Source organism: Oryctolagus cuniculus, chromosome 13 (assembly GCF_051225735.1).
Source record: "Oryctolagus cuniculus isolate XC-2025 breed Fujian yellow rabbit chromosome 13, ASM5122573v1, whole genome shotgun sequence".
NCBI classification, from domain to species: Eukaryota; Metazoa; Chordata; class Mammalia; order Lagomorpha; family Leporidae; genus Oryctolagus; species Oryctolagus cuniculus.
In genome coordinates, this window is record NC_142879.1 from 98,163,313 (window position 1) to 98,181,430 (window position 18,118).

Genomic DNA, 18,118 nt, shown 5'->3' on the forward strand with positions numbered 1-18,118 from the left:
CTGCCACTGTGCTGCTACTCGTTGCTGTCATGGATGCAGATCTGTGCTGCCTCGCAGACGGCCACAGATATGCAGTCGCCACTGCTGCCCCGTCCTTCCTCTCCGCTGCCCGCCGCGGAACTGTGCTTCCCTGCACACGACACCCCATGCAAGGCTGACGCTGACGCCTCCGAGGCCTCTGCTACCGACACTGAAGCCCCTGCCGGAGGAAACAGACCTGCGGCCCCTGCCGCCCCTTGGTTCCCCACTGCTGCCAGACAGGCAGCCACCACCGAAGTCTTCTGCTTCCCCGCCCGACGCTTCTTCACCGCCACCACTGCCTGCTTAGCCATTGCTGTCCAACGTGTCACCACTGCCACCAGTACACACCTGCTCTTCCTGGCCGACCGCCCAACACTTCCCAAGTTGTTGCCGCCGGATCCTTCTCTCCGTGGCCGGCCACTGAACTGCACTTCCCCGCTGGTTCTGCTGATACTACCAACGCCAAAGCCTCATGCAGGCAGACGCCCCACAGGCACCGACGCTGACTCCTACGGCGCATGGGACGCCACTCCCACGCTGACCTGCCTGAGGCCGCGGCCAGCCCAGGTGTTCTCTAACTTTCTTAGCAGGCCAGTGCTTCGCCAAAGGCCCTCTGAGCAGCCGAGAACTCAGGACTGTTGGGCAGACCCCACTCTCCTTACAGGGCGTCAACAAACAGTGAGTAGACCTGGCCGTGGGAGGGACACCTGAGCCGCGGGTCCAGCGGGCAGGGAAGTGGAAGTCTCACTCACCAAGCGGAGTGGGGGACCAGGGAGCCCCAACGTCACTGACGGTACATACCTGCAGACACTTCCCCAGAGTCCCCGCTACCACCACTGCATCCTTCTCCTCGGCTGCCCACAGACGAACTGGGCATCCCTGCTCTCCCACGACGCCCCATGCTACCCCAACGCTGGCAGCCATTGCCAGCATTTGGGCAGTAAACTGGAATAGTAACTAAAAAAGAAAAAAATAGAAAAAGTTTTCCACAGGAGTACTAAAATATGGTCTACTATTAAATATAAATTAATAAATACTAATACATTAATATGTTCAAATATCAGAATTCTATACCAAGTTTAATTCCAGGAATTAAAGGAAGACTTGAGAAATCTAAAAGTATATGGGGCCAGCCTTTTGTCATAGCAGTTTAAGCTGCTGCCTTCAATGCCGATATCCCATATGTGTGCTGGCTCCCATCGACTCCCGTGCCAATTCAGCTCCCTGCTGATGGCCGGGGAAAGCAGCAGAGGGAGGCCTAAGTGCTGGGGCCCCTGCAACCAACGTGGGAGACACAGAAGAACCTTCTGGCTCTTGGCTTCGGCCTGGCCCAGCCCTGGCCACTGGGGTCACTTGGGGAATGAACTGGCAGATGAAAGATCTCTGTCTCTCCCTCTAACTCTTTCAAATAAATAAACCTAAAATATATATAACTATATATATAATGTATAAAAACTATATATAACTCAGCTCACCCCATTTACAGATAAAAAAAAACAAAAACAAAAAAAGATCATTAAAATATGTTAATGTTGATATTTGCTAAAATTCAACAAGCAACCCCTAACAAAGTAAGACCGAGTAAATACTTCTTTAATCAGAAATATTCAAAGACATGTATTACTATCACTTTTCTTTAACACTCTGCAAATAAAGTTGCCAAGTGTTAAAAATTCTTGATAGCTTAACTAGTACTCAAAAAGTATTTTACACTTTATGCTCTGTGTGGGTGCAAACTGATGAAATCTTTACTTAATATATACTAAATTGATCTTCTGTATATAAAGATAATTGAAAATGAATCTTGATGTGAATGGAATCTGGGAGAGGGAGCGGGAGATGGGAGGGGCTGCGGGTGGGAGGGAAGTTATGAGGGGGGGGAAGCCATTGTAATCCATAAGCTGTACTTTGGAAATTTATATTTAAATAAATAAAAGTTAAAAAAAATTCTTGATAGCTAACAAGCAATTATAAATAGTCCTTATAGTATTTTTATAAAAAGTGAATAAAAATAAAAAATTCTTGATAGCTAATAAGCAATTATAAGTAGTACTTATAATATTTTTATTTAAAATGAATAAATACAGGTTACTTATGTATGTTGCTGTGTTTGTTTTCTGAACAACAGTGTATTTCTACAAGACAAAAAAGTGACTTCAGCTCTAACACGTGTAGGCTACCAGAAAAGACAGGCATTTTGGAGAGCTTTACATGAAATATTACAGGGTATTTTTGCTTTACTTACCTTGTAATGCAGTCAATGTTGGTGATTTGCTTCTGGTTCCTTATGATCTCAATGGATGCCCAAAGATGCTGGATAGCTTCTGTATCTGCCTGTTGTCTTTTTGTTAAGCGTGCCATGACTTATTTACTTCTTTAGCTGTAGTGACAGACAAAAACACATGAAAAAGAACACCGATTACAAGATGAATTGGCAACATAGTGAGTAACAAGTATATTAATAGCAGCCCTCAACTTGCATATTCATTGTCTATCTTTACTAGGACATAGCTGGTATTCAACAACACAATTCATTCAGGGTCACAATACTTAAAATGTCAAAAGAAAGGACTCAAGTACAAAAACCACTGTATTTCTCTCAGAATTATCAAATAATAGTTTACTGAAACTTAACATACTTAAATTAGAAAGATTCATATTTAGGGGCTGGCGCTGTGGCATAGCAGGTAAAGCCACCACCTACAGTGCTGGCATCCCATAAGGGCACAAGTTCAAGTCCCAGCTCCTCCACTTCCAATCCAGCTGCTATGGCCTGTGAAGTCAGTCGAAGATGGCCCGGGTCCTTGGGCCCTTGCACCCATATGGGAGACCCTGCAGAAGCTCCTAGCTTCAGATCAGCACAGATTCTGTGGCCATCTAGGGAGTGAACCAGCAGATGGAAGACCTCCCTCTCTCTGCTCTGCCTCTCTGTAACTGCCTTTCAAATAAATACTTCCTTTTTAAAAAATGATATATATTTAAGACGTGGCAGACAAGAATGCTAACATGACTTTTAACTTCAATGCTTCAATGAAGGTGCTTGCATCTCTATGCAGCAGCTGCTTCAATCAAAGAGGTCAGGCCCACATATATGATTGTAGAGTTGCTACCATAGATCAAATCTTCATTATTTTATACGTATGTTACTAAAAGCAAGGAAATCATAAGTTATTCCCTACAATCAATTTCCATGTATGGTTTCCACTCATTAAAACACCACTAAACGAAACTGCTGTCAGGGACACACATATTTACTACTCTCCGAGGTTATCATTTTCTGAAATCTTTGCGTGCCTACATTTGACAACTGAAATATAATACTTTGAGGACATAGGCATCAGCCTCTCAAATCTAAGTTGTACAAAAAAAAAAAAAAAAAAGGACAGCCCCAACTGTTTCAATTTCATTAGGACAAGAAAGGCATCCACATTCACCTTGGAATCATATATTTGGCCAAATGTTCAGTGGAGTACTTTTCTTTTTTATTAAATTATTTTTAAAACCTTAACTGATTTCTTTTTTCTACTTTTTAACCTTTTTTATGAAAGAAACCTTGAAAATTATTAGAATGATAGACTACAGCAGTAAAGTCCTTGGCACATTATTGAGTTAGTAACTACAGGATGAAAACGTAAGGAACAAATACCTTATAGGCATTCACTAAGGGGAGAAATAGGAGGGGAACCATCCTCTTTGCAGCGGTTAGCCAAAGAGGCTAGGAATCAGTAATCTCCCTATGCACCAGTCATGAGTTTCCAAGGCTATGGAAGCCCCTTGAGTTCTCCGACTCTTATCTTGCTTAGACAAGGTCCTTGGAAACTCATGACTGGTGCATAGGGAGATTACTGATGCCATAAACAGGAGTGTCAATTTGTAAAGTCAACAACAGGAGTCACTGTGCACTTACTCCTCATGTAGGATCTCTGTCCTTAATGTGCTGTACATTGAGACTTAATGCTATAACGAGTACTCAAACAGTATATTTCACTTTGTGTTTCTATGGGGGTGCAAACTGTTGAAATCTTTACTTAATGTACACTAAACTGATCTTCTGTATATAAAGAGAATCGAAAATGAATCCTCATGTGAATGGAAGGGGAGAGGGAGTGGGAAAGGGGAGGGTTGTGGGTGGGAGGGACGTTATGGGGGGGAAGCCATTGTAATCCATAAGCCGTACTTCGGAAATTTATATTCATTAAATAAAAGTTAAAAAAAAAAAAGAGGCTAGGAAGAGGCCCATGTAGGTCCAATAAGAGAGTGCCTGGGTTTAATTCTGGGTTTCATCCTGGGATTCCAGCTTCCTACAAACATGGTTCCAGTGAGACAGCTGATGCTGGCTCCAGTAGTTATCTCACAGTTGCCCACTTGAGAGACCTGAATTGTGCTTCAAAGCCTTGGTTCCCAGCTTCAGCCTGGTCATGTTGCAGGAGCTGTAGGAATACTGGCATTGATCCATCTATGGGATCTGTTCTTGTTTGAACTGGCACATGCCTGTTTCTCTTCTTTCTCTTTTGAATAGTTTTTAAGACAGAAGAACCAATCCCTCACACACACATACACACACACACACACACACACACACACATAAATAAACAAACATAAGAGATCATACCTGCTGGTGGCCATGGTCTCTTGGGAGCCGATGAGGCTGCCTGCCCCACTGATGGGAGGGGTGGTGTGTTGCTGGAGATGCCACCGTACACAGCTATGGGGGTGCTGAGAAGGTGGACATGGCTGGGAGGCCACTGTTGACCTCGGCTCCATGCGGCTAGTAGTCCATATGCTCCTAGCACATGCTACCAAATGCACTGTGGCCTCAAAACCCATCACCACTGCCCATCCAGAGGGGCAGGCGGATGAGCTCCCATCCAGCATGGGCCTGAAACCATCCTGGTCTGAGGGGCTCTGGAGCTCCAAGGAAGGGTGCAGGCTGGCCAGTAGAAGGCTGCAGAGCAGGTGCTACAGGGAGTCTTGGCAGATGGGTAGACACAGGCATCCCTGCCTTAGTCGTCACTTAAGCTGGGGTGGAGGTGGGAGGGTACGATGAGGAAGGAAGAACAAGTAGAATCTTCTGGACATTCTTGATCTGTGGGCCCAGTGGCCACCTGAGGCTCTGCCCCAAGGGTTGCCAGGTTAGGAGGCATTGTACTGGGTGCTACCCTTGATGTCTGAGAAAGACAATGGCCCAGGGCTGCGCAGGGCCAGCGTGCCCGTCAGGAACCTGACCTGAGTCAAGCCACCAAAAGCTGTGTCTCTCCAGAAGGTGGGATACCCGCCCCACTGGCCTCCCTTGCCTCCAAGTCCAGGTCCAGGTCCCAGGAATGTGAACCAAGAAAGGCTGCCGTGGGACTCACTGAAGTGGGTCCTTCACTGTAGCTCTGGCCGGGGTCAAACGAGGAGGTGTTCTGGTCGCCAGCATCCCAGGATCCTGAGCCGGGCCCGTCCTCCGAACCTGTTCCTCTGAGCTGTGTGCTGGCCAAGGAGACAGGCCAGCCCTTTCCACTGGCCACAGGCAGCAGGAACATCATGCTGAAGTCCAGGAGGTCACTGAGCTCCTTGTCCAAGCCACAGGTGCTATTACCCGGGGGTGTTTCATTCTCCAGTGGTTGCAGCCAGTGCAGGGACCAGGGCAGGCTCCTTAGACCTGCAGGGCATTGTTGGGCTCCCAGCTCCCAGAATGCAGCAGCATGTAGCAGGGCCTCCCAGGACAAAGTGGCATGGCAGCCGAGCCCCCAAGAGTCACACGTGGGCAGCAGGGCCTGGGCCTCTTCCCCCATGCAGCCAGCCGGGGTGCTGTGCCAGTAGTGCCCACCACCTTGCATCAGGTCCATCCAGCTCCAACCTGCTAAGCCCACGGCCACTGACACTGCTTCAGATTCCTGGTGTGGGAGAAGCCCCGAGCCAACGACTCAGGCCAGTCTAGCCTGTGCTTCTATGTCAAAAAGTAAATAACAAAACCTGTCCCCAATACAATGCCACACAGTACTTCTCAGGTTTTCTAAAAGGAGTTAATATCCAGACTATATAATTACTCAAAAAACCCAGGGCTAAAAAAAAAACCAAAAAACAACAGCAACAACAACAAAAAAACAAACAAAACCACCAATTTTTAAACTAGGCTGAAGAACTTAACATACTCATCTCAAAAGAAGACATGCACATGTCCAGTAGTTACATGAAGAAATTCTCCACATCATTAATCAACACAAAAATGCAAGTTAAAACCAGAATAAGATTATCATCTCACTCCAGGTAGAATAACTATCATGAAGAAAACAAAAAATAACAAAGGGTGGCATGGATTTCAAGACTGGTGAAATTTTTTTAGTGTTTTGTGGGAAGGCAAATTAGCACAACCATTATGGAAAATAGTATGGGAGTCTCTCTAACAAAACAGAACTGAGCAAAATCCCGCAATTCCATTACTGGGTATACGTCCAAAAGACAAGACATCAGTGCATCAAAAGGATATCTCCATTCCATGTTTATGGAAGTGCTACTCACAACAGCTGAAATATGGAATCGGCCTATGACTGTGATTCAGCAACTGGATGTACAAAGTATAATATATCCACAAAGGACACCAAGCAATGAAATGCCACCCAGAACATAATTAAATAATTGTGAAGAGTGAAGAGCATCCATGCCTCCAGATGGCCGCTCCTAAATGATTACATATGACAACTTCCTTTTCAAGAACTAGCCCTCTCTAACTTGACTGCCATCCTATTTCCTCAAGAAAATTTTACGTATATTTAGAAGTAGAATAAATTAGTAAGTTTGTCTCCACTTTCATATGCAAATGTAATTTTAACTAAATTTTTTAAAAATGCTAGTTAGCATTAAGTCTTAATGCTAACATTGAGTAAAATAGGAATAAATATGGCTTACATTGGAAAAATCATTTACTGTTTGATAGAAGCACCAAAACCATTTGTAAATTCAGTCTGCATAAGCTGGAAAGAGGGAGTACTGCAGGAGGGCTGTAATAGATTCCTCATGCCTTCATGTAATAATAGATTCCTAACATCTCATCATCAACCCCTTCTTCGATGGAAATGCAAGTAGGAAAAAACGTTAAATTGGAAATTCTGGGGCCAGCAATGTGGCATAGTTGGTAGGGCCACCATCTGCAGTGCCAGCATCCCATATGGGTGCTGGTTTGAGTCCTGGTTGCTTCACTTCGATCCAGCTCTCTGCTATGGCCTGGGAAAGCAGAAGAGGATGGACCAAGTCCTTGGGCCCCTACACCAACCTGAGAGACCTGAGGGAAGCTCCTGGCTCCAGACAGATGCAGTTCCAGCTGTTGTGGCCATTTGGAGAGTGAACCAGCAGATGGAAGACTTCTCTCTTTCTTTGCCTCTGCCTCTCTGTAACTCTGCCTTTCAAATAAATAAATTAATAAATATTAAAAACAAAGCCTGAAATTCTTATTCTCCATGATATTCATAGGCTTTTTGCCTTACAAAGCCTACTGTTTGAGTTATCCTACTAGGCATATGTGTGTCGTCTCCCTGAAATTGAGTATAAACCAACCTACTTGAGGATTAAAGCCAACTCTCAACAGACCATACCTTCCATTTTCTAAACTACATACAAATTTCAACATTAAAGTAATTTAAAATATACAATGGCTACCTTTAATTCAAGCAAGCTAACAGTATATACATTATGTACCTCTCAATGCATACTAACTTCTGTATCTATGGTTTCAAAGTTATCACACTAGCTTAAATATAATTTTATGACATCAGGGCCATAGCAAAAAAAATCTCAAGATGTTTTAATAATTTAAGTAAATATTTACCTTTGCCCTTAATATGTTTTCTTTCAAATGCTTCCACAACAGGTAAACCTTTAAAAGGGACTCTATGCCAATGGTTTTCATTCTATTTCAAACTGTATACACAGGGTAAAACTCCAAATGAGAGTCTGGAACTGTTCTGTATAAAGTAAGTGAACTAAATGTTTTACAGTAGTGATTGGAAATCTGTGACAGATATCAATATAGACCAGACAAACCAGAAAGAACAAGAATGGTATGGCAAAACTCTTGGTAATTTGTCAAGACAACCTAAAATCAGTGCTACAAATGAGGCATAGGGGGTCTATGTTACTTAGCTGCAGTAGGAAGAGGCTTCGTGACTGTCACCCAAGGTTTACTGCACTTTTTGAGAAAGAAGGAAGTAGTTTCAAAATCAGAGCCATTAATCTACGTTTTCTCCAAGTGAAATACCATGTTGACATTTTAGAACCTAACATTTAGTTACACAATTCTGACATCAAACACCATGAGGTTTGATTTGAATTTAATGCATGACTGCATTCCTTCATTGAGTCATTTAAGCACATATTCAGGCCTATCATGTCACTACCTTTAGCAGGCAAGAGAGATTCAAAGATAAATCTGACATGTGGTCCTTGCCCAAAATGCTTACTTTGCAGTACAATGAAAAAGCGTGGAGGCAAATTCAATGCTCTCTGTTAACCGATGCTCTTGAAAATTGTGTTTTTAATTAAGAGTGCTATTTTAAATCTCATGCATGATGTAGCTCACCAACATCCATTCTTAGTTTCATTACTTAGAAGTATGTAGTTTAAACAGGTCTGTTTGTCCTCAGTTTTTAAAAAAATGATCCATATCTCCTCCCATACTTCCTTAAAAAAAAATCAAAACAACTTCTCCAAAGGCTTGTTGATATTCACTATATACAGCAGTATCCCGTAAACAAGTCCTGAAGGCAGCTTGTGCAGAATAAACAATCCATGGGGGAGCAAACACATCTGACTTCTCCTCAGAAACCACACAAGGAAAAACTGAGTGGAGAAAACTATTTTAAGCATGGAGAGAAAAACTACCAAACTGAAATTTGGTATCCTGAAACTTGTCTTTCTAAAGTGAAGAAGAAATAAATGTTTGGCAGGCAAAAATTGTACATTTTGTTGCCAGAAGACTATCTTGCAAGAAATGCCAACAGTTTTCTGGAGAGGAAGAAAATCATATAGGTCAGAAACTTGGATCTACATAAAAAGGAAGAACATGAGAAAAAAAAAATAGCAGTAAAATATAAATTTTACTTTTTTTATTCTTAATTTACTAATGGGATTGCTGAAAATAATGATAGCAACACATTATATATTATTTTAATACATATTAATACAATACATACACAAAAATGGCATACATAATATTCATATTTACATATTACATGTGTATATATTTTTCTATCACTGAAAAGAAAATGTGCATGAGGGCTGAAGGAATGGGAGGAGATGGGGAATATTTTGTTATTATGAGGCACTCACAGTATCCAGGAAGCAGAATATTTGAAAATAGACTGAGATTAGCTGTAAATGCATGTTGCAAACTCAAGGGAAGCTACTAAACAAACATTGAAAATGTTACAAAATGGAGCAGGCATATAGTCCAGTGGTTGGGAAACAAGCATCCTGAATACCAGAGTTTAATCCTTGCCTGCAGCTCCTGAATCCAATCTCTCTCTTTTTTTTAAATGATTTCTTTGGAAAGAGGGGTTGGGGGGAGAGGGAGAGGGAGAGAAAGGGAGAGAGAGAGAGAGAGACAGAGATTCCATCACTGGTTCTTCCATCTGCTGGTGAGGCTGAGGCCAAGGCTGGGCTGCAGAGTCTGAAGGAAAGTATGTCTGAGGTGGAACAGATGTAAAGTGAGGGCAATATGGAGGCCAAGGAGAGGGAGGCCAGCACGGAAGCCTACAAGGTGGTTGAGTCTGGTGTAGTGCACAGCAGGGAAGGTGAGGCCATGATAGAAGAGTTGGCAGGTGAGGCACAAGTGGAGGACTCAAAGGAGGGTAAGACTGCAGTGGAGAAACAGAGGACAGTAAGACTGGTGTGGAGGACTAGGAGGGATGTGAGGCTATCATGGAGGTCCACAGGAAAGGCTTATGTTGAGAACCACAGTGAAGGCTAGGCTTAGGTGGATGACTATAGAGAGGGTAGAAACTGGACAGAAGACCAGAGAGAAAGTGATCCTTAGGTGGTGGATCACCAGAAGGGTTATTCCAGGGATGAGCCACAAAAGGAAGGTGAGGACAGTGTCAAGGAATAGAAAGAATGCGAGGCTGGCACAGAGAATGAGGAGGGTGAGGGTGGCATTGCTGAGAAGGAGGGAGAGGGTGGCACTGAGGATGAGAAGGAAGTTGGAAGTCACAGTGGCACACAAGCAGTGCAAAGCCAGGATGGAGGCCCACAAGGAAGATGAAGCTGGGGTAGAGCACCACAGGAAAGGTGAAGTTATGGCAGATTTGGTGGATGAAACCCATGTGAAGGGCTAGAAGAGTGAGGCTACAGTGGACCAACAGAAGGAGAGTAAGATTGGAGTGGCATGGAGGACCAGGGGGAAGGTGAGGCTGGTACTGAGGACCAGAGGGAGGGTGAGGCTGGTGTTCAGGGCCAAGAGAGTGAGGGTTAGCTGGAGGGTCAGAAGGAAAGTGATTCTAGTATGGCAGCCAGAAGGAAACTGAACCCAGTGTGAATTACAAAGGGTGGAGGCCAGGATGTAGGCCCCACAAAGAGGTCGAGGCTGGTGTAGAGTACCACAGACAGGTTGAGGATATGGTAGAAAACTGTAAGGATGAAACGGATGTGGAAGTCTAGAAGAAGGGTGCAGTTGTAGCAGGGAAACAAGGGAAACGCAACGGAGGTAGAACATGAGGATGAGGTGTGGTTGTTTTTGTGGACCAGAGGTAGAGTGAGGCTGGCCTTCACAAGAGGGTGAGGATGGTGTGCAGGACCAACTGGGATGATGAGGCTCGTATGAAGGCGGGGAGGAAAGTGAGTCCAATGTGGTGGGCCAGAAGGAATGGGAGGATATATAGAGAGGACGGAGTGGGAGGCAAGTATGTAGGCCCTCAAGCAGGTTGAAGCTAATATAGAGTAGGAGGGATGGTAGTGCAATGGTGGAAAACTGGGGGGATGAGGGTCTGGCAGATGACTAGAATGTAAGGCTGCAATGGAGAAAACAGAGGGAGAATGAAGGCATACACAGATTACAACATTTTTAATGACATATGAGAGTAAGTGATGCAGTTGGGAACCAAACTCTGGATTGAAATCCAAATTCCATACATGACCAAGCACCACTTTTGATTCAATTTCCTGCTAATACACACAGGGAGGCAGTAGATCAAGTTGACTCAGTTATCTGGTTCCTTTCCACCAATGTGGGAGGCTTGGATTGAGTTCCCGGCTCCTAGCTTTGGCCTGGCCCAGCCCCAGCAGTTGCAGGCAGTCAAGCAGTGAAGCAACAGAGGAAAGAACTCTGTTGTGATTACTTTACCAAGCAGGTCGGACCGAAGTGATTTTCCCAAAAGATCTCCATTGCTTTAGAAATGGACCTGATAGGAGCTGGCACTAAGGCTTGATGGGTTAAGCTGCAGCCCACAATGCCAGCACCCCATGTGAGCACAGGTTCGAGTCCCAATGCTCCACTTCATTCCAGCTCCCTGCTAATCTGCCTGTGAAGGCAGTTGATGAGGGCCTAAGTGCTTGGGTACATCCACCACTTTGGGAGACCCGAATGCAGTTCCAGGCTTCTGCCTTTGGCCTGACCTTTCCATTGTGGCCATTTGGGGAGTGAAATAGCAGATGGAAGATCTCCCTGTCAACTCTGCCTTTCAAACAAACAAATCTTTAATAAAATGGACCTACAAGACCTGGTTCCCTGAGACCAAATGTTTTACGATAGCCAGTTTCAGTATTTCCCGATACCGATCAGCAAGTAAGCATTCTGTATGTTAAGGAAGTATTTAGTTCTATTTAATCACTTCCTTCCTGAGTTTTTCATTAACAAAGATTTACATTATATCCTTCAAATAATACAAATAAATAGAAGTTTTGTGCCAGCAGCAACTTAGATGTTGCCAAATCAATACTTACAAATCCTTGAGCCTCTAGCATTCACTTATGTGAATTTGACTGCTATTTGCTTTAATTCCTTTGATTGCTTCTTATTTGGGTGGAGTACAATCTTACTATAAAGCAGAACAGATGATAATTATGTCAAACATAAAATTATAAAGACTGCCTAGCAGTTGAATAGTTAATTTACAGGAGTGAAAAGGCAGTGAAATACACTAAATGACTGAAAACCAAAGCAGATTTTACAAAAACATCTAAAACCAAAGCAGGTTTTACAAAAACATCTAACGCATGTTATCAAGTTTGAATCCTTGCGTGCTATCTACTCCTGCAAACACATGAACTATATTCTGTTTTTAAAAACAAAGTATGAAACATCTGACATACACAGAGTCCATTCTTAATCTCAACTGCAAAACAGATTGTCAGCTTTCTCAAATCGGTAACACTTCCATAGGCCTTTTACTCAGAACTGGGAATGTTATCACTTCGCAGAGTTCATGACATGAAATTTGGGGAATCAGAAGCTGTCCTTCACAATTGTTTCCATAGTGAAACAAGGTTTGGTTGCCCCACTGAAGGATCTTAGAGAGACCATCACTTGCTGCTCCTCTGCAGAGGAGCCACACCGGACCGGATGCTTGTTGTTCCCCTTTTACAAGTCTTTTCTATAGTAAAGTAAGAATAAGCAAACAGCGAACTCCCAAAGCAAGAATGAGTAGAGAGAAATGAGAAAGAACGAAGCAACGAACTTCCCCGCAAACTCTCCAACGCACTTTCCAACCAACCCACACCACTGTGCTGTCTCTCTCCTCTTTTATAGTCCTCTTCCACCGATCCCAACTCGGCTACCCACACGCCGAGCATGCTGCTCTCCTCCAATCAGGAGCAGCTCCTGCAGTTTATTGGTCGAACTGGAGGCAGCTGCGCAGAAGCTGTTTACTCCTCTCCCAGCGCCATATTGTGGGAGAGCAGATGCATAGAATAAGTTTTAATTCCAGTAACTTAGTCTAGTCCGAGTTGCTCCCCACAATCACTCTTTTCAGGCTCCTGATTCCATGAACGTCTCCATGAACGGACAACAATATAATACTTGGAATGACTCCAGCATCACGTCTTTGTCTAGAAATTTGAATTACCAAGTTTTATAAAATACTGATTCTAAATGCTGCATAGTCTCACAAGTACTTTTCCCATCAGCAACACTGAAATGAAATGACTGTAAAGGTTACTTTCAAAGCCTACACTAAGGCCCTGCAGTCAGATTTTTCTACCACTTCTTTGAGTAAGTTCCCACATGTGAATAGAGACAACTGTACCATAGTACTTTGGTTGTATTCTATCAAAAGAGTGTAATGCTCTTGATTCCACATTGAAAATACTATTCACAAAACACCCATGGTGGCCTGTGTGTACACAATTATCATTTAGATTCCTACCACTACTCATGAATCTGGCCACAACAATTACTCTGCTCTGCTCATCCTCCTTGATGGTAACTCTCTTTAAAGGCAAAAAATGTGGGTCAACATGGATACTGGGTGGAACGTATGGGGAGTTGGGAATAACAACATTCACTGAGAAAGACTGAAAACAACTACAACATTTATAAGAATGAGGCAAGAGGAATAGAAATCACATCCTTGATCTGAAAAATATTCATGACCAGGCGCAGAAAAGTCTATGTACATCTCCTATAATATCCCCAGCACAACTTAAACATTTTGGAACTCTTAACTTCTTCAAAGCTGGAAAACAACAGTATCTATCTCCTTTCCATTGTTAAGAATGACTTGTACTTGAATGCTCTCAGGATTTTTTAAAACCTTTCATGTTTCCCTCATAATATGCCAAGAAGAAGGTGGAATACTGATGGTTATGTGAACAGACGATTTACATGGTAGTATTAGAAAGTGAAAACAGTCCTTTGGTTTTTATTTCGGTGAGCCTCCTCTGACACTCCATTATTACAGAAGAATGTAGAGATAATAAGAAAAACAAAGTAACACTCCACAATCAGAATGCCTTGCTGTCTAAGATCAAGTTAAGTGAAGAGAAGGCAGATCTATTACTACCTGAAATAACCTTAGTACAAACAGAACTGATGCTTCAGCATAAGATTAGGAAATGGTCCCAAAAACAATCTCCAAATTCTTCACTTTCGCATATCCTTGAAGCCAACCAATGGAACCTGGCTTCATAAGAACAGCAGGTACAGGTTCTAACTTTGAAAGTCTTTACATGGTTTGGCTTCCAAGAAATCGGCATTGATTCAGAAAACCCATTCAACATTGCATCAGATGGCTAACAGGATGAATCTGGAGTGGTAGCAGAATTCACTGCAAAGTAGAATTTTCTTCAGGGTCACTGACGAGTACATTTCTAGCATTAAAGAACAGAGGTCTAAACACCAGGAGGGACTGATCTGTAATAAAGTTATCTAATAGTAAACTTCAAGTAAATCAGTGATGGGATGATTTTTCAGCCTTTTTGCACCATAATGCATGCAGCCAAGGCCAGACAAGAAGGATCATCTCCCTACATTCCTAAAACTTAAACCAACCAATCACTGGTTCATTCCACTTTTAAAGAGCAAATTAGTGGCCAAAATGACTAGAAATAACAATATTCCAAATACAATTACTTAGTTTGATTATATCAGCTTCCATGTTGCTTTTACAAAGAGTCTCAAAATTTCCCACCAGAACATGCCTAATGGCAGAAGAACCTAACAATGCAATTTGAAAGGACTTATCCATTATTATGGATGAGAAATTGAACCTGAAATGGCCAAGATGTGCCTAAGAGAACTAGTGTATGGTGAAGTCAGGACTTGCCCAGGGCAATCTAACCAGACACACCGTTCTTAATCCTAATTACCGGTCAGTACTATGTGCTCCATATTTTCCATGGCATTCTGTTCAGAAGGTCACTTTGCCTCTAACATCATGAGTTTATTATCCTGTGAGTAAATGAATTCTTTCCTTCCTGGAACATGCATAAATGATACTAAGGCTTCTAAGGCAGCAAGACAGCTGCCACCTGGGCCTCTCCTAATACTGGCTCTATGGGGATCCAGCTACAGTGTAAGAAATCACACCTACTGCCCATGTGGTGAGGAAGCAGAAGTGAGCCAAGTAGGGACACCACCTGGAGGAAGAAATGGTTACCTTCTCCCAACTTTCTACAGCCTCATGACGAAGGAACCATCAGCCCAGCAACCGCCAGACTATACACACAAGGGACTCCAAGTAAGAACCTCCCAGCTATCCCCCCAATAGTGGGAAATTAATAAGTACCATTTAAACCACAACGTTTCGGGTGACTTGTTACACAGGGTTAGAAAATCCAAACAAATTTCTTTCTGCACCTAGGACCGCACTGTTTTTCAGTATAGAACCATCTAATTAACTGTGTTTAACGCTAGGCCTGGGGCGAATTCTGTGTTTCAATGAAGCTGACAGATGTTTATGAGCACATACTATGTGCTAGGCACTTCTAACACCCTGTTGAACAAAATAAAATGTTCTGCCTTCTCAGAGAGCTTATGTTCCAATAAAGATTAAAACAATTAGAAATACAAGAGTACCCCATGAAGTCTGTGTATAATGACATTTACATATTTACTTTGGTGCATTTTTTTTCACATTTTGAAATATATTGCATGCTTCTAGTCTCATTCCTGAGCAATTCGCCTTTTTGATAATCAGTTTTGGAATACGACTTGTGCTTAAATTAAGTCTTTTTCTTAAATTGATTCTTTTGGAAGTTGATGTATTGCTGTTGGTGATGACGTTTTGATTCAAACTTGTATCTTGACTCTCTTGGTTGTTCCCAATCAGGTCATCATTTGGGGCAACTTGCAGGTGCATTTTTTTTTTAATCCATGCATGTGAACTTCAGAAAGCTCATGGAAAATCCCCTCTTGAAAAACCCTTGCCAACAGACAACATGGAAGGGTTGTTCTGTAACAGATGGGGATACTTGCTGTCTGCTAATTCTACTTTCTTGGAGGATAAATCATGGACCTGAGAAACAACCTTCTGATCCCTTAGCTCAATCTTCCTTTTGAATCTCACGTTCTTGAGATCTACTTCCATATTGCTTCCCAAACACCAATTTATCAGCATTCCCTGGGGCATTACTAGTGCACATTTCGTGTGAAAATGAGAGTAACGATCAGTAATACAAAGTAGATTCTGTCTGATACTGGATAAATCTGAGTGGATCTGGAGGTGTGGTTCAGAGGGTTCAGCTGCATTTGGGACATCAGCTTCCCATATGGGACTTAAGGTTTTGAATCCTGGCTCTTCAGCTTCTGATTCAGCACCCTGTTAACTCACCTAGGAGGGCAGAAGACAACCCCAGTCCTCGGACTCCTGCCACCCATGTGGGAGATCTGGAATGGGTCCCTGGCTTGTAGCTTTGGCCTGACCATTGTGGTCATCCAGGAAGTGAATCAGTGGATAAAAAAATCTTTATCTATTTCTCTCTCTCTCTCTCTCTCTCTCTCTCTCTCTCTTTCACACACACACACACACACAATTCAAGTAACCATTCCCGGGGCCCACGTTGTGGCAAAACTGGTAAAGCCGCCACCTGCAGTGCTGGCATCACACATGGCTGCTGGTTGGAGTCCGGGCTGCTCCACTTCCTATCCAGCTCTATGCTATGACTTGGGAAAGCAGTAGAAGATGGCCAAAATCCTTGGGCCCCTACATCCACGTGGGAGACCAGAAGAAGCCTTGGATCCTGGCTTCGGATCAGCACAGCTCTGGCCATTGCAACCCTTTGGAGAATGAACCAGTGTTCTCACTCTCTCTGCCCCTCTGTAACCCTAGCTTTCAAATGAATAAATATTTAACAACAACAAAGAAGCCATTCTTCAGGCATGTCCCCATATATAGCCTCAGACAAGCAATTACAAAAAGTTACAAACACTTATGCAAACACAAAAACAGGACATATAAAGCTTTGTAAGGGAGAATTGAATCCTGGTACATTAGAAAGTTTATTGTACTTGTAAGAAAAATGCAGATCAAGTAAAAGTCAATATAAAAGCTTTCTATTACATATTTATTATATAAAGACTTGGACCAATGGACAGAGATCTCTGTGCCATCCAAAGATGTGACTATTGAAAGGTTTTCACAATTAAGGTGTTCAGAGATAAGAAGAAAATGATAATTGCAAAAAGACATAAAATTAGATTTAACAAAAGTAGATCACGGCTAAATAGGAGACAAATTAAAACCAAATTTACATTTAGGCTTAGATAAAAAATGACAACTCTGCATGTGCATCTGTGCAGTCTGACCAAATTTTAAAGCTTAAAAATTTACATGCTGGCATATATAAAACTAGTCCAGATCAAATTAAATGGGACATTTGTAGGGCTAAAATATTAACTTTTTTTTTTTTGACAGGCAGAGTGGACAGTGAGAGAGAGAGAGAGACAGAGAGAAAGGTCTTCCTTTGCCGTTGGTTCACCCTCCAATGGCCGCCGCGGCCCGCGCGCTGCGGCCGGCGCACCGCGCTGATCCGATGGCAGGAGCCAGGAGCCAGGTGCTTTTCCTGGTCTCCCATGGGGTGCAGGACCCAAGCACCTGGGCCATCCTCCACTGCACTCTCTGGCCACAGCAGAGGGCTGGCCTGGAAGAGGGGCAACCGGGACAGAATCCGGCGCCCCGACCGGGACTAGAACCCGGTGTGCCGGCGCCGCTAGGCGGAGGATTAGCCTAGTGAGCCGCGGCGCCGGCCTAAAATATTAACTTAAGTCATATACATTGTATTTAAAAACTATGCAAAACCTAAATCATTAATCCTAGAGTTTTAAAAAGGGAAATTTCATGAATGAACACTTAGTAGCCTTTATCAAGTCAGTGTCTCCTGATAACAGATTCAATTCAGGTACTTGTGTATTCAGCAGTAAACACAAATGGTTTTGATTAATTCCAAGGAGCAAGAGACAGCAGGAACAGAAACCAGCACAAAACCTAGAGAAGGCAGAAGGTCACAGAGAACCCTACTCCTTTCAACTTATCTCACTCCACATTCCTACTTCCTTAGCCATCCCACACCAGAATGCATCTCTCCACAATCAACAGGCAGATACTTCTATGAACCTGGAAACTGTCTGCATAACTGCTCCTCACTTGGGCTAGCACTGAGGCACAGCAGATTATCCACGGCCTGTGATGCC

At 43.1% G+C, this 18,118-nt stretch overlaps 1 protein-coding gene across 2 annotated transcripts in view; it reads right to left on the reverse strand.

Annotated features, from left to right (window-relative positions):
* Positions 1 to 13,240, reverse strand: part of LOC149122784 (uncharacterized) — a 77,027-nt gene extending 63,787 nt beyond the window's left edge. For both annotated transcript variants that reach the window (XR_016219854.1, XR_016219853.1), the window contains exons 1-4: positions 11,935 to 13,240; positions 4,634 to 7,403; positions 2,267 to 2,401; positions 823 to 978 (exon numbers count right to left, since the gene is read on the reverse strand). The gene's annotated coding sequence lies outside the window, so the exon portion shown is untranslated. The remainder of the gene's footprint in view (positions 1 to 822; positions 979 to 2,266; positions 2,402 to 4,633; positions 7,404 to 11,934) is intronic.
* Positions 13,241 to 18,118: the final 4,878 nt, after the last annotated feature.